Source organism: Spermophilus citellus (genome assembly GCF_964194105.1).
Source record: "Spermophilus citellus genome assembly, chromosome: 9".
Classification (NCBI taxonomy): Eukaryota; Metazoa; Chordata; class Mammalia; order Rodentia; family Sciuridae; genus Spermophilus; species Spermophilus citellus.
Window position 1 is genome coordinate 46,482,863 of NC_138191.1, and position 14,699 is coordinate 46,497,561.

Sequence of the window (14,699 nt, forward strand, 5' to 3'; positions counted from 1 at the left end):
TCTCCTGAGGAACATAGACAGCTGCTATGCACCCTGTCCCAGGTAGTAAGCCCCATCTAGCAAGGCTACTTCTCCAAATAGTCTTTATCCTTTTCTCCTCAGTCTTCTAAGTCCGTTCTGGAATCTCTACTTCATTGAGTTGGGCCATAAACTTTTTAAGGCAGATTAGAGCCATTACAGGAGGATAGTAGAACCAATTGCTGCAGCATTTGCCAGGATGATAAACCCTCTTTCCTCAGAGAATTCTCCTTGTCAACAAATTCCCTGTTTTTGCAGTTTATTGACCTCCTTGATATGCCACTCATAATGTATACTCCCAGACATTCTTTTCCAGTTTCTACTATATATTTTAGCCTTTACAGTTCTTTTTCTTTTGAAAAAAGAAAATGTCTTCTATTTATTTGATTAAGAGAAATTAATGAATAGTGAGAATCTTCATGTAGTATGTCAAAATCAGACTTTACTAAATAAGACGTAGCTGTACTATAAAGGAAAAATGGTAAGTTTGCGTATAAGTATACATTTTTATGCAAACACACAAGATGATATTTAAAATACTAAAAGCACACTTCAACCTGGGGAAACAATTGTAATGCATGTATCATGTGGAGTATTACTATCTTCTGTTTATTTTTTTAAAAAAGTTCTGTAAGTCCTATAATTAAAACAAGTAACAGTCAAATAGAAAAACTAGCAAAGTGCATAAGCAGACAGTATGCAAAAAAAAAAAAAAAAAAAGCAAACTGATTCTGGATACTTATTTTACATGAAAAATAAGGAAACCAACAGAGCTGGATATCAAGGGAGCCAGTGCTCCCAGGTCTGTTTCAGGGAACAGAAGGGCACAATCCCTCTTTCAAGTGTGTCCAAGTGCAGTGTTCATCTTCCCTCTTGGCACATGCACAGCCCTGGGAGTCTATGATGAGTAGACCTGGGATGTGCTGCTCTCTGGCAGTGCAGTATAAAGGCTCATTCCCTCCCTGGGAGCGGTCAGCCAGTCTCCCAGGCCAGCATGGAGCACAGTCTGCAGGAACCTATAGGAGTCTGTGGTGTGTCTTCTCAGTACTTTCCCCACATCTTCATTTCCTTCCCTTCCTATTCTTGTGCCTGACACCAAGTTCATCCTGTGGAATTCTTTTTTTATTATTGGTTGCTCAAAACATTACAATGATCTTGACATAACGTATTTCATACATTTGATTCAAGTGGGGTATTAATTCTTATTTTTACCACGTGTACAGATTGCAGATCACATTGGTTATACATCCACGTTTATACATACTGCCATACTAGTGTCTGTTGTATTCTGCTGCCTTTCCTATCCCCTTCCTATAGCTTTTGCAGTTCTTTTGATGTAAGTATACCCAGATATCCATCTCCACATTTAGTTCCAAGTTTTCATAGGATACTTCACTGATTTGTTTATAATTTCAGCATTTATTTACGTTCTACTACTGATCTTTAACTATGACTTCATTAAGACTTCAGGAGATGAAGGTTTTCTTAAGTGTTCTAAGGAAACTTTGAAACGTTCATACTTTGCTTTACGTGTTGATTAGCAAATTAATAAATTTGAGTCTATTATGTTATCTTGTCAATGAATTAGCGGTGTTTAGCAACAACCACCTCTCCTTACTATGGATAGTTACTTCTCTTATACTTCTCAATCTCCAGAGATATTACACCAGCTCCATCTCTCTCCAGTTTACCAATGTGAAATTCAACCAGGGATGTAGCTACTGTATTATAGAGATTTTTAATAATCCATTTACAATCAGTGATGAGATTCTTATTGCTTTTTGAAAGGCTAGATGTCTATTCCTAACATCACTTCCTCAGAGTCTACTTCCTATTACCACTCACAATATCAACTACTCTCCACTGACATTTCCTAGATGAAGAGTTTGAAAGAGGAATCCTTAAAACAAGTAATTTCTTGATGGCTACTCTCAGAAAAGGAGAAAGGAAAGTAAATGAGGACAAGAAGAGAAGGCTGAACAAGATTCAACTTTGTCACTTAGAGATTCAAATTTTTGTCACTTAAAGAGTTCTGGATGACAAAGTGTTTCTCTGAGTTTGTACTATATGAGGCACTGGGTCATTCTTTTGTAGAAATACTGATTGACCATTGGGCCCTTGAATGGAAAGCCTGGGATACTGAATATAGTTTTTGGCAAGGTGGTATCTATTCAGCCAGGAACAATTATTTGGAGAAAAAAGGATATGATCATTAATGTAAAAGACCCACATATGTAAGGAGATGGATGCACGGTTCTGGTGAAATATATCTGGGTGGAAATTAACAGTATCTGGTATACTGAGACTTGAATGTCAAGGTCAGTAAGAAAGCACAAAATTTACCTATTTGATTCCTGTTATCCTAAAGGCATGTGAAAGTCTGGAGAAAATGGTAGGTGTGCAGTGGATTTATATAAAAGAGATGTTTCTTGTATTTTGATTTTAACAGAATGCAGGGCATCTTACACAAAGAGGAGAAAGGTTTTATTATTTCATATCTTTGTGCTCTGAAAGGCATTCTACTGGTACTTAGGACTGTAAATGTGTGCCTGATGTCTCTCATTTGGATAGAGGTAGGAAACCCAAGGTTATTTCCAGGGTAATTTTCAAAATGTTCTTCATAGCCTGAAGCAGAAGGGAGGTTTATTGTCCTCAGAGCTCCTAATCACTTCCAGACTGTGAGTACAGGTGATGGAGCTGCACCATCCACGTGTAGTCACCTCAGTGGGCACAGTACAGAACTCACAGCAAAGCTTGTAAGTTTGAGCCCCAGGTTAGACCTCACCTTGTGAAATTATGGTGACACAGACGTTTATTGGACATGTTAGTGAGCAGGCTGTATAGGGAAAGCTCACCAACTCTAGATTCCATTTGAGAAACATATATCCCTAATTTGACCATATATATTCTATAACTTAATAGTTTATAATGTTCTTTGTAATGTTTCTTTGAAATATAACTTTCATTACTTAGAAATACATAAGTTTACATGAAGTAATCTCAGCAGGAGGAAGACACCACTTCTTACCTGTTCTGATGACCTCCTTTATAAAAATTATTATTTTAAAAAATGTTTTCTCTCTGATAAGAAACATTTCTGAGACCTTTGGTCAGAATTTTTACTTTTAAGTCAGCGCATGATTCAACCCTTGAGTAATATCTCCTCAATCTCTTTCTTTCCCCGATCATGCAAATGAAGTAGGGGTTTTCTTCATTTATATTTCCCCTGTCCAACATTTTATTAACTGAAGGCTTATCATAGTAATGGGATTATTATTATATAAATAGGCTAAATCAGAGCATCTAATGACCAGCAGAAGTTGATGACCCTTTCTCTCACTTTGAAAGGTCCTAGACAATTTCTAGCAAAAAAAAAATATATATATAGAAAATAAACAAATAGATTAATTAACTTCCAAGGATACACAGCATGAAGAAAATGAACCAAAAAGGAGTAAGCAAGGGTAAACTTTATTAAATGAGGAGATCAAGGAAAACATTTTCAAAGTGGTGACACCTGGCACTTGTTACAGATCTAAGCTATGGGGTGGGGTGCAAAACACTTGATTTTGGCTTTTAGAATATGGTATTATGATCATTATGCACTGTATACGTGTATCAAATTTTCACATTATTGCTCATAAAACTTGTAAAATTAAAATAATAATAAAATTAAAAGGTATTTTTTAAAGCCCCAAGAGTCACTGAGCTTTTCACAGTGGAAGATTCTCTTCTAGAGCTACAGATAGAAACTTGTTTCCTCCGTAGCCATTTCATACATGGGTTTGTTCAAAAGTCAGTGTAAAATAGAAATTCCTCACATCTCAACCACAGCTATCACCTAGGACATGTTTCTATTAATTACTGTTCATACTAGGACTGATAAGATGGTATCATCATGTATACAATCAATGCCTATTAAAATAAATTCACGTTAATTTTTCATTTCCTTTTCTATATTTGTGATTCCCAAATGAGTTGATATTTTTCTGTCTGATGTATTTCTTTTAGGGAGAATCTATGGTGACAAACTATATAACAATGGTCCAATTTTTCAAGCATTTTTGCTTTATGTATAGTTTTCACTTGCTAGTCATTTTCTTTCATTGTATTAATATCATCCACTTTTTTGTCTTTCATTGTTTTTTCTGAGAACCCAGATATTAGTTTTAGTTTTATCTCTTTGAACATAACATTTTTCCCCTTTGACTGTACTTTAGATGTTCTGCAATATTTACTGACACACAAAATATTTAAGCAGTCCTTAAGAGTCAGTGCAGTTGGAGCTATAGGTTGACTTGTTACAGCTCCAGAGAAAGGACAGAAGATAACAATTGATTCATATAAGTTTAGGTAGTTTATTAATTACACATATAGCAAAAGGAAAATCACCATGGTATCATCTTCCTGTATTCCTAGTTCCACAGAATTAGACTGGGCTGGAGGGGTAAGATAGCAAAAGACTGGAGCAGAAGGCCACTTCACACTGAAGAAAAAAACTGGAAATTAGGGGTTGATGCTAATCTGTGTATCTATCTGAAAAAAGAGGAAAGAAAGGTAAAATGTCACATGCCTTATACAAACAACAGAAAAAAATGACAGGAAATATGATCTCATGGGAACCACCTGCAAGAGAGGCAAGTAAGAAACAGACACAAAATTGCCTATTTTTCCATATCCCAGGGCAAACCACAGGGCATTCCACTAGGACAAGAGTCAGACTGCTATTAAGCCTTGTGTTTAAGGCCTGTGTGAAGACGTGGAAGGTATCCAAGGTGCTATAGTGAACTATTTCTCTACAAAAAGCATGCTTAAGATCTTCTTATTTGTATGCATGTATGTATTTATCAGTAGGAATGATTTATTTTAATTTTGAATATATGATTAAAGGATATTATTCAGTTTTGGAATTTTATCAACCCTTATTTCTTCAGATATTCTTTCTTATTAATTATTTTTCTCCTCCATTTCTGTAACTCAAATTTTATATATGTAAGGTTTTTATAATTTTTAATGCAAACCTCTTATTTTCTTTTTCTTTTTTGCATTCTACATCCTTTTTAATCATTATATACTTTATTTTCTTCTGACAAATGAGAAATCTTTCCTTCAGCTATTTCTAGTGACTGTTAACTTTTCTATAGAGACTTTTAACAGCTTTATTGAGATAGAATTTATATACAATGAAATTCACCAATTTAAAGAGTACAATCAACTATTTTTAATGTAATTACACACTTACATGGCTATACTATACTCTAATTTTAGAAAATTTCATCACCCCACACTGAATCCTGGTAATCAAAGTCTTTCCTCATCATCTCTTTCACTCCAACTTGCTTTCTCAACCTTAGACAATTAATAACCTATTTTCTGTCTCCATATTTTTGCAGATATTTTCTATGAGCTGGTTGCTCACATTCTTCATGAAGAAATTTTCTGAAGAGAATTGTAGTTTTTTTAAAATTATTTTGGTATCTAGCTCATATAAATATTTTTCCCTTTATTGCTTGCATTTTTGACATCAAAATAAGAAGTCTGGGCTTAATGCAAGATTTAGGATATTTATTCCTATGTTTTATTCTAATTTTTTAGTTTTCCCAAAAATCTAAAGCTTGAAAATTGCTTTAAAAAGTAAGATGGATATTGAATGGGATTGTATTGAATACATGGATCGAGTTTGGGGTATTGCCACATCAACAATATTCATTCTTCTGGTTCATGAATACTGAATGTCTTTCTGTTTATTTACATCCTAATTTCTCTCAACAGAGATTTGTAGTATTCAGAACATCAATTTTGAGTTACTTTCAATTTTTTTTCTTATTTTCTTTTTATTTTATTCTTTCTAGTACTATTTAAGTACAATTATTTTCTTAATTTTCTTTTTCTAATTCCATCGCTTCTATATAGAAATAAAAATTATAGTATTATATTATGTCCCCAAAGTGATTTTTTTAAACATATTTGTAATGATAATAGACTTTTTGGTCAAATTTAAGGATTTTTATATGTAAGATTATTTCATCTACAAATATAGTTTTTTGCTTCCTTTCTGATCTTAACACCTTTTAATTTATTTTCTTATTTTTTTCATAAATAGAATCTCAGTATAATGTTGAATATAAATGGAAAAAGGATACTTCATTTTCTTCTTCTTGATCTTGGGGTAAAGGGTCTGGTTTTCATCATTAAGTAGAATGCTGATTGTGGGTAGTCATCAATACTCTTTATCTTACTGAGAAAGTTTTATTTTCTTCCTATTTTCTAAAATGTTTTTAATCTTTAAAGGCTGTTTGACTTTTTTCAAACACTTTTTTGTGTGTCTATTGAAGTGATCATGTATATTTTGGTCAATAAAATGTTATCTTAATTAAATTATATATATTAAACCATCTAACTTTTTTTAAATCTAATTTGGTCAAGGTATTGTACGTTTTAAAGATGCTATATTTTATTCATAAGTTTTTCTTTTAGGATTTTTCATCTATATTCATAAAACATACAAATCAGGAGTTTTCTTTTGATGTCTTTGTCTGATTTTGTCATTAGGAATATGATATTTTAAAATTTCAGTTATTATTATTTTTAGAACTTCCTTTAAATTATATAATACATGTTAATTTTATTATTTTACATATACCTTTATTTATTTGGCAGGAATGGGAGTTGAACCCAAAAAACTGTATATCACCAGCCCTATTTTAATTTTTTTTTTTTTTTAATTTTAGCAGGGTCTTCCTAAGTTGCTGAGAGTGGCCTTGAATTTGTAATCTTGAACTTTCTCAATTTCCCAAGTTGCTGGGATTACAGCAGTAGGAAAATATGTATTTCTAAATATATCCTACATTTAAAATTCTATATATGTTAATTCTAATTTCTGAATCATCTTACTGTTTCCATTTTCCAGTAAATTTTAAGTGAATGTCAGAAATGTTAAATAAAAATATTATAGATATACAGAATGCTGTTCTTTCCTGGTCTTTTTGGTAATTTCTGCTTTGTAATTGAGACTGTGAACTACTTTAATCCAAGTAGAAACAGACAGTTCAAGGGTGAGTTTCAGTGCTTGCATGACCTGGATTTCTGGAATGTTCTCAGGAATGAGAGGTACAGTCTGTATATTAACTGAAAACCTGGGATCTATTTTAGCAGTACCCGTCGACTTTGATGACAACTTTACTTGAGTTTGTAAGTTCTTAGCACTTAGATACTGCTGCTTGATCTTAGGTTCTTAGAATTTCTGCTTAGCTACTCAACCTATCCTTTTCAACTTATGAATAATTGAACAGGTAAAAGTAAAAAAGAGGCATGGGCTCTTGGTTGGAGATTTCTGATCTCTGTTCCTACCCAGGATCATGGTTTCTCATGTCCTGGATCATTAATGTTTGAATCCCAATTTTATTTTATTAGTCTCATGAGACTCCTACAAGCTTTTATCAGCTCCTTTGCCCCTAAGTAGTTATTTTATGCTCAACTTCTCAGTCTCTTGGCTATATAGTTTATATATTAGCAAGTGCCTGGATAGTTGTAAAAGTTGGAAAGAATGTTCCAAAAGCTTCAATGAGTTTACCTTATTTGGGGCTCCCCACTGCCCTTGGTAGGATTTCACTGCTACAAAATAGATACTTTAAAAATTCTACATGCCTTCTCTGTTTTTTACTCACTGAGTAGAAAAGTCACAAATATTTTGAAAATGGATTTTTTATAGCTGAAGTGTAACTAAAAGTAAAATTTTTAAGGTTTATGAAAATATGGTCATAGCTACTGGCAATAGAAACAAGAGAAAAATTACATTATTCAAGGTAAGAAATATTCTTCCAATTTAGTGTCCTTCGACAACTTAAATTAATTTTAGTTATTGTTAAGGTAAACAAACAAATCCCCCAAATCATGCAATTTTTTAGAACTAAAATTTCTGAAAACTGAAAGGACAAATAAAATTGAGAGGTGGGAATCTTCTACATACAAAATTATCTTTATTTTAAATTTAAAATACCAAGTATTGGTTCACAAGCTCTTATCAGCTCCTTCGAAAGGACAAATAAAGTTGAGAGGTGGGAATCTTCTACAAACAAAAATATTTTTTATTAATGGATGAATTATTAATTAATGAACAGTTCCCATTCATTAATAGCTTTGCTTTTCCAGTGATTATGACCCTACTCTAAATTTTAAAAGCTTTTGGGAAATCATATTGCTCACAGGATATTTCATGGATCTCTGTTGAATATAGCAACCCAGCCACATTTATCATTGAGAATAATTAAGAACCATGTGATTCATTTTGAATCTATAGAAAATGCTTGTTGTGTACTATTCCAGATGTTGACACAATAAGATCTTTAACTTAAAAAAATTCAGGAATATAAACTAAGGTAGAGATATTTTGGAGAGCACCACATTCATCAAGATCAAGATTTAAAACTAGTTGTGTTTGTTATTGTTATATCTTCATTGAGCCTTGGTTTCCTTCTGGGGAAAAAAAAAAAAAAAAAAAGCTTTTTCCCGAAGCTTGTGATTTTATCCAAACCATATAACCTGACATATGAAAACATGTTTAACTCTCAATATAACCCTTTTACTAACCTTAACATCTTCCCTAGTAACATGCATATTAAAGATTGACTGTAAAAGACATCAAAAAAATAATTTATTATTTATTTATTTAAGATAACATCAAATGAAGGATTGTGGAGTCTGATCTATAGTGTCCAAAGACAAATGCCATCCAAAATCTCAAATGTGGTCTCTTGTTAAGTCCAAGTATCTGTTCTACTCTTGCATGAAAATTGAACAAAATAGATCTTCCTTTGAATCAGTACCTGGCTTTAGTTCCCCTACCTTTAGGATGACGCTGTAATACTAATCTGATTATACATCTATAACAAGGATATTCGAGTCAGTCTTATTCCAAAGAATCCATGGTTCCCATTCATAAATGAGTTTCATCGAGTAAACAATTATTATGTCATCATTGTAAGCTTATGTCACAAAGACACGTCAAACATTTTTGTATTCCATATATAGCCTCCCTATTCTACCACCAGAATATTCCTATGCTAGAATAAGTCCTCACACTTTAATCCAACCATTCATTTTCCCAACAGGTCTTAGGTCTGTGTAATCAATAATACTCTTCACTCATTTGGAGACTCACTCAGTGATTTTCAAAGCTCATCCCATGGGCTGGTGTCCCATAAGGTGCTAATGTTTCTAACATTTTTAACATGGTTTCCAAGGCCTCATATATTTTGAAATATAACAGGTGTAGTGAAGTTAAATTTGTTTGGCTTTGACACAGGAATCATAAAAACCTTACTATGACAAAGAATAGAAAAAAGAGAATTTCATAATCCTTCCTTTGTTTAAGGAGACCAAATTTTCTTTGACACAAAACTGGCCAAGATTTAATGGTGAGTAAAGTGACATAGCATCTACATTAGTGAATTCTCAAGTTGTAAATTGTAGCTGTGTTGTAAATCTCCCAATTTTGCATAGTGTTCTTCCATAAGAAACAAAAAATCCTTATGAGTGAAATTTAAAAAGTACCTCTCATAACAGAACAAAAAAGAAGCATTATGACCAAGGGAAGTTACTTAAAATGTTCTCTCCGCCTCTTCCTTGTGGCCTACAGAGAGAATTTTTAGATCCTAAAATAACATAATTATATCAATACTCAACCTTTTGCTTGAACTTCTATTTCTAGTTTAATGTAATACAAAAAGTTTATAAAATGTCATGTCTGCTCAGTAAAATAATAACTTTTAAGCCACCCATGTGTGATTTTAAAAAATGGCATAGCTGAGTGCCTTGAATAATTATTTTTAGTAGCTCTGGATATTGAGAAATTAGCTTTTATAGTTTCAAGAGCTTAAGAGAAATGAAAAAAAAGACTTTTATGAAGTTAAATTTTCTAGATGGAAAACCACATGCAAAAATAACTACAAATAAATTAAATTCCCATTTGGAACTGCCTAATATATAAATAAGTAAAGAGTTTTTCAAAATTAAACCATAATAAAAATTTTCTATGAAGATATATTATGGAAATGGTATGTTAGAGCTAATATTTATTCATGTTCAGGCTTTCTATATTGAACTAAGGGGAAATGAGTGTTTCTTTTAAGACTATTAGCACATAGATACAAATTATTCACTGAAGCTAAGGTGGAAATGCATGATTAATGGGAGTTAGCTTCAAATGCTTCAATATAATGATTCCATTAAGGAAAGAGAATGTGGATAGTGGGAGTGTTCTAGACACAGAAAAATGAAAGAAGATCATGAGCCAAATAACAAACATCCACTAATCTGAGCTGGTAGAGTGGACTAAACTTTTTACTAAAAGTAATACAAAATGAAGATGAGAATAAATACGTTCCCCCTTTACTTTGCTACATAGTCTCTAAGTCTGGGAAGTCCTTGATCTGTATCTGGAAGACAATCTCTACCACAATAGATATATTTAGTCAAAAGAGTAAAGGATGTGACTGCAGGCAAGAAAGCCACCATAATGATCTGAAAAATCTAAGTATCTTTCCCTAATATTACATCAAGGGACACATACATTCTACTTCTCTGATATTAATTCACAGTTTAATTCTAAGTGTAGGTGAGGAGACCTATACTCACTGTCTGCTCAGATAATACTTGACAGAACTTCATGCCTAAAATCTATCAGTGAGTTCTAACTATTTTCAAAGCTAACAAAGTAGAAGTGATATATATTGGTCATCACATTACGATCGTGGAAATAAGCCACCTTACATGGCTTTCCAAAGACTAGCTTTCTTTTCTTGACACCCTGCCATCATTTAACCCACTGCCCATAGTTCCCAAAGGAGTTTTTAGACAGTTATCAACATTACACTGTAATTTCCATTGATTCAGAAATTACACGGCAATTAACTTAAAAATGATTACAATATGACTAATGTAATCACAAGTTACTAGACAAAATAAAATACAAGTTGTTTTATCTACTATTTATTTATTTATTTTACTTTCTGCTTTTGATGTTGCTTGGGTGTTCTACATTATTCCCAGTCATAGGGAAAATAGTATATTCCAGGATATTATTTTACAGTGCTCTTCCCTAAAACTAAAATTTTGCCAGGGTGTCCATGAGCTTGGACAAACTTGTACTGCTCAGAAAATGAAGGCTCCTTAATGAAAATAAAAATATCAAGCTTCATTACAAAATAGGGTTACCAAATCTCTGAATAAAAATAAAATCTTACTATGTATTTTTAGATATTTATTTTTATGAGGTAAATAAAGTGAAAATCCCTTAATTTGTTTAGAAATTTTTATTTCAAACCCCAAATAAATTAGATGCTATATAGGAGTCATGGGAAAATCACTAATCTCTCTGTATTTAAGTGTAGCCATCTGCAGAAAGGGGAATAATATGCATGTCTGACTTCTTACTTCTGGTAGGATAATCAGTGGAGGAAATGAACACAGTTACTTTGTAAATTCTGAAGAAATATATGCTAAAGGTTATGTGCTTTTATTAATGCTTTTGAGGACTCAGCTATATTGTTTCTTGTGCAAAAAGGTCTGAGATATATTCAAAAAATTGACGTGACAAGTGAGATGGATCTATATCTTTAGCCCAGAGAATGTCTCAATAAATCAAATGATAAATGTGGAATGATAGGGTCTACTCCAGTGTGACAACAATTTCCTCTAGTCTATTGATTTTTTAGAGCGATTTATTACTCTTTAGGTAGTAAAGATGGAGTTGAGACTTCACAATCATGATCCTAATTGCACGAGTACTAGCTTTAGGAAGGTGATGCTGTCACTCTAAGTAATTTTTCTTACATTAAATTTAAGGAAAATTAGTATAACTTGATTACTTTTCAATAAAAATATGAACAATAGTGTGGAGAAAGGGAGAATAACCTGTTGGTTACATTTTGTTCTACTAAGAGAACTTTAACCATTTAATAGATATAAGCAACTATTTCAATTAATTTACCCTAAAGATATTATCTAAAATAGAAAAAGATGTGGCCGATAAATAAAATTATTTTTATCGTGAATGAAGACCTTAGGATTTAAAAAAAAAAACAAGCTAATACATTTAAATGACATTCCAAAATGACATTTTAGCTAAACAAGACCTCTTACTTATAAGCATTTTTATCATAGCATTGGGAAAAAGATAGATAATCATGATAATCTTAAAGGAATATCAAATAAAAAATGAAATAATGTCAGATCTCATTTCTTTTTTTTTTTTAATTTTTTTTTTTAAAGAGAGAGTGAGAGAGGGGAGAGAGAGAGAGAGATAATTTTTTTTAATATTTATTTTTTAGTTCTCGGCGGACACAACATCTTTGTTGGTATGTGGTGCTGAGGATGGAACCCGGGCCGCACGCATGCCAGTCCAGCGCGCTACCGCTTGAGCCACATCCCCAGCCCAGATCTCATTTCTTTTAATACTATAATCTCCAAAGGTGATATTTTATGCTATACTCTTGACAATTATTGATTAATGCAATATAATGATCATTTAATCTTTATTTTTAAAGTAGTTGTTGCTACATAAACAATATTTATCTTTGGATAATTAGTACAAATATTTTAAACTGTGACTTGTGTTATGTAATAAATCAGTGATTACCAGATTAAATTGAAATAATAAGAGGTATTTTATGAAACCACATTTCATTCTGAAGAAATTTATAAGCCTAAAGAATAAAGTCTGGGATGCAAGAAATAAGGAATGTCTGCCAAGGAAAGCCACAGATTTGGGGGACCCCAAAAGACCACCAAGAGCCGAATCTGATGCAAGCACACAAGAGTCTTTATTGCAAGATGGAGCCTGGACTCACAACCGTATAGGACGCAGCGGTTCCGCGGAATATGGGACCTATTCACATGGATATTTTAAGAAGCTGGGAATTCCAGGGCCAACACCTCTGCCTTTTGGGGGACTCTTCTTAATTGTTGCCAGGGTTTGTTTAATTTTGATACAGAATGTTATAAAAAGTATGGAAAAACATGGGGCCTGTTTGATGGTTCACAACCTGTTTTGGCTATTATGGAGCCAACAGTTCTCATCAAAGAATGTTATTCTGTCTTCACCAACCTGCAGGATGTTGGTCCAATGGGATTTATGAAAAAATCCATCTCCTTGTCTGAGGATGAAGAGTGGAAGAGAATAAGAAGACTGCTGTCTCCAACCTTCACCACTGGAAAACTCAAGGAGATGTTCCCCAACATTAACCAGTATGGACAAATGTCGGTGAAAAACATGAGACGGGAATCAGAGAGGGGCAAGTTTATCAACTTGAAAGACATCTTTGGGGCCTACAGCATTGATGTGGTCACTGTGACATCATTTGGAGTGAACATTGATTCCCTCAAAAACCCACAAGATCCCTTTGTGGAGAAAGTCAAGAAGCTCTTAAGATTTGATTTCTTTGACCTTTGCTCCTCTCAATAACAATCTTTCCATTCCTTACTCCAATTTATGAGGCAATGAATATCTCTATGTTTCCAAAGGATGTCACAATTTTTTTAAGAAAGCTATAAACAGAATGAAGGAAAGTCGCCTTCAAGAGAAAAACAGCATCGGGTGTTATTTATCAGCTTATGATAAATTCCCAGAATTCCAACGATGTGGAATCTCATAAAGCCCTGTCTGATCTGGAGCTTGTGGCCCAATCAATTATCTTCATTTTTTGCTGGCTGTGAGACCACTAGCAGTGCTCTTTCCTTCATTTTGTATGAACTGCCATCCATCCTGATGTCCAGACCAAACTGCAGCAGGAGATTGATGCGGCTTTGCCCAATAAGGCACCTGCTACCTATGATACCCTGATGCAGATGAAGTACCTGGAGATAGTGGTGAATGAAACTCTCAGGTTGTATCCAGTTGGTGCCAGAATTGAGAGAATATTTAAGAAAGATATTGAAATCAATGGAGTATTCATTAGTAAGGGGACGCTGATGGTGATACCAATCTTTGTTCTACATCGAGACCCAAAGTATTGGCCAGAGCCTGAGGAGTTCCACCCTGAAAGGTTCAATAAGAACAAGAAAGCATTGATCCTTATGTATACATGCCCTTTGGAAATGTCCCCTGAAACTGCATTGTCATGAGGTTTGCTCTCATGAACATGAAACTTGCTCTTGTCAATACAGAACTTCTCCTTCCAAATTTGTAAGGAAACACAGATTCCTCTGAAATTAAGAAATCAAGGACTTCTTCAACCTGAAAAGCCTGTTATTCTGAAGGTTTTGTGCAGAGATGGGACAATTAGTGGAGCCTGAACTTCCCTAAAAATTTTTGCATGGTTCTCCTTGGAGACTGGGATCCAGAACATCAGAGAAAAATTTATTTTGGGAAGAAAACTCAAAATGAAGATAGACTCTATATTCCTCAATTGATGAATGATAAGAGATGCTGGACCTTTGCTGAGCTTGCTCAGTGTCTGTGGAGCGTATTATCTATTTTATGATGGAAGGGAGGTGCCCACCTCAGTGCCAGACGTGAAGACTCAGCCTTTATGCATCTGATGGGCTCTCTCCTCTCACCACCAGTTAGTCCTGGCAGCTTCTCCTGAGCTCTGATCAGAGAATCAACAATTATCACCAAATTTATCAACAATTTTTAATGAAAATGAGGATTATTGTGGTGGCTTTTGTAGTGATATTGATAT

General features: G+C 33.5%; 1 pseudogene across 1 annotated transcript; it reads left to right on the forward strand.

Annotated features, from left to right (window-relative positions):
- The first annotated feature begins 12,937 nt into the window (after positions 1 to 12,937).
- Positions 12,938 to 14,310, forward strand: LOC308656053 (cytochrome P450 3A5-like; annotated as a pseudogene). Its single transcript has one exon. The product of its transcript is annotated as a cytochrome P450 3A5-like (transcript).
- The last annotated feature ends 389 nt before the right edge of the window (positions 14,311 to 14,699 follow it).